Source organism: Rutidosis leptorrhynchoides, chromosome 7 (genome assembly GCF_046630445.1).
Source record: "Rutidosis leptorrhynchoides isolate AG116_Rl617_1_P2 chromosome 7, CSIRO_AGI_Rlap_v1, whole genome shotgun sequence".
Taxonomy (NCBI): Eukaryota; Viridiplantae; Streptophyta; class Magnoliopsida; order Asterales; family Asteraceae; genus Rutidosis; species Rutidosis leptorrhynchoides.
In genome coordinates, this window is record NC_092339.1 from 157,797,694 (window position 1) to 157,800,646 (window position 2,953).

At 33.2% G+C, this 2,953-nt stretch overlaps 1 pseudogene; it reads right to left on the reverse strand.

The window, feature by feature from the left end:
• Nucleotides 1-243: 243 nt before the first annotated feature.
• LOC139857572 (probable sucrose-phosphate synthase 1) lies at nt 244-2,953 on the reverse strand (annotated as a pseudogene).

Here is a 2,953-nt window from a genome sequence, read left to right on the forward strand (position 1 = left end):
TATTGTAAATGAGTTCTAGAAGTTGTGGAATGTAAATTTTACCGATTCTATCTAATACCGAATCTGTTCTTCACTTACCGAGTCTCACTATAACTCATCACATCTTCTAATCTCACCATGATTTGACCTATCAAATTCAATATGAGCAAAACAAAAAATTATAATTTTATTCGATTTAAGTAATCATACAGAACGCAGATTGTATGTCTGATTGATTACCATCAGAACATAACATCATCCAAAATCAATATGTTTCCTTCTCTCTGTTGAATCTAAAATTTAGAACCTTTCACCAATACAATGTTGTTGCACATTCATAAGAGTATTCAGATTGGCTCACCACAATCAATTAACTTGAACTGACTCGGTTAGCCCTAAAATCCAACTAATAAGCATAACAAAACTCGAGAAGAAAGTTCAGAATTTTCCCTTTCAATCTCAATATATAGATTTTTTTATTGTTCTGATAGCACGCTCATTCACAGGATAAAGGCGAGTGACACAAATTGTTTTCCAATGTACCCGAGTGACACAAATTGTTTTCCAATGTACCCGAGTGATACAAATTCACTCAACATCTCTAATTACAGTAGTAAATTAATCATTTAAATGACATACCTTCCTAGATACATGGAGGCAACAAAGCCACCATATCCAAACATGCCAAAAGCAAGCTGAGTATTATGACACCAAAAAGTTCAAAATCAGTCATAAGAATAAGGTTAAACTAAAGATGACAATTCTTGCATACGTTGTACAGTTTTCATAGTAGTTACCTTTAAATACGGAGGCTTTCCACCTATGGCGTGTGTTTTCATTGCCCGTTGAAGGGAAGCGCCCATTTTACCCTTGTATAGCATAATAAGCATATAATAGCACAATATGAAATGAATGTAAGAAACAAAATCAAAAAAAATGAATCCATAATCAAAATAAACATCTTACCATTTCTCTATGGATTCCATGCCCGGGCCTGTATCAAATATTGATATCTTATCATTGGCAACTTCAACCATGCAAACGATTAAGACCATCAGAAATTGTACAAACCTAAACCCCAATTAACCGTAATTAAAACAGTCAAACTCGTTATCCAGGTACCTTATTAACTTCCTTTCGCTCTCATCATTCGTCCATATAGCTTGCAACGAATTGTCCTGCAGTTGATAACATATCTCAAATTGACAACAAATCAACCTTAAACTTTAACACACGAAAACTTAATAAACACACATCATTACTCACAATTAAATCAGCCAATTGATACTTGAAATATAAATCAAAATCGCACACATAAAAGATAAAATTAAAAAAACATTAAATAAGAAAAAACCTAAACAGAACTAATGAGTTTCGAAAGCATCTCCAATTGATACTGTTTCAACAATCGCCGTTAGTATTAGTAAAATTAAGATAAATAAATGAATAGACCAGAATGAAATAAATCAAAATATGAATTTATAATAATCAAAATTACCTTACGTGGCTAAGTGCACCGTCAAAAAATTCGGGTATGTGGGGCCAGATTGACTCTTTAGGGATATATTTGTCTTTTTGACCGAAGGGGATACGGATGATGTAAGCACCGCTACTTTCGCCGATGTCATCGGTTGAGCCATCTGAGTTACGTGAAGCTAACACTTCGGTTGGTTCACCGTAACTCGAGTCTACTTCAGGACAGGCGACTTGTCTTGTAAGTAAATCGACTCGATAGACACCAAGCATTGAAGCTAAAGCTCTTGCTAGTTCTACAACATACTTAACCTGTAAATCATTATGCAACATAAAAAACAATGAAAAAAATATAAAAAAATAAAATAATTTCAAAACGAATAAAAGAGACATAGGCTAAACTGGAGTTACCTAACCGCTAGTATCGGAATCATGACCAAGCTCCATATTTTCACCACGTATTAACCCATGAAGGCTGTAAGACTTTTTAATATCAACGATCAAATAATATAATTCTAAAACATACAACACTTCATACCTTTCATGATAGATGTACTATTTTTTGCAGCAACAGAAAAAAAAAAACAGATTTTTGAATATCTTGTATCCTTCTACCGTTAATTGTTTATTTATACATTATAGATACATATAATGCAACTTATTTAATAGTGAAAAAGTGAAGGATGTGAGAACAGACCTTATTAATAGAGGATACAACTGTTTGCCCTTCTGTTGATTAGTCCAAGCCTCCATAGCATCAATCGAGCTCATTCTCTGCAAACGGCCCCTGTGACTATCACCATGTGTAGAAACATCGCTAACGCGCTCGCCCTTTTTGCCCTTGGCTAGGTCTTCTGACATGTCAGCAACTGCTTCTCTTCGACCCTTTTCACGCTCAATACGACGTTTGGCCACTCTATGAGCTTCCTCATTCTCAAGCTAAAATAAACACTGAACACATTAACATAAGTATTGATGTAATTGCAGTACAATTTCAAAAACCTATACAACTTAATAACACTTAATTACATACAAAACAAAATTTGGGCAAACAAAATTTGGGCAAATAAAATAATATGTAAATCAATAAACGAATATAAAAACATGTTTTTTCTGACGAGCTAAATTCCATATCCTCCAGCACATATCTTAAGCCTGGTATTCCTCTCTTGAGGACTCCTTATTGCCTGCGCCTTCATATACATTCAATAACAATTATTTTCCACTTTCAACAGCAAATAGATATCAAAACAGAGCAACAAACAATACTTCAATCACCAACATAAACAAACATACATGTATATATACAAACATATAAATTTACAGACACATAATCAAATAAATAAATAAATATAAATTACACAACTCAGTACATTCAATCCAACTCTGTACGTTTCAATTCATTCATTTACAGTTCAATAAATTAACACACAGTTTCACACACACTATAAGACTCAATTCTTCAAATTGAATTTCATAATCAATACATACACATATAGAT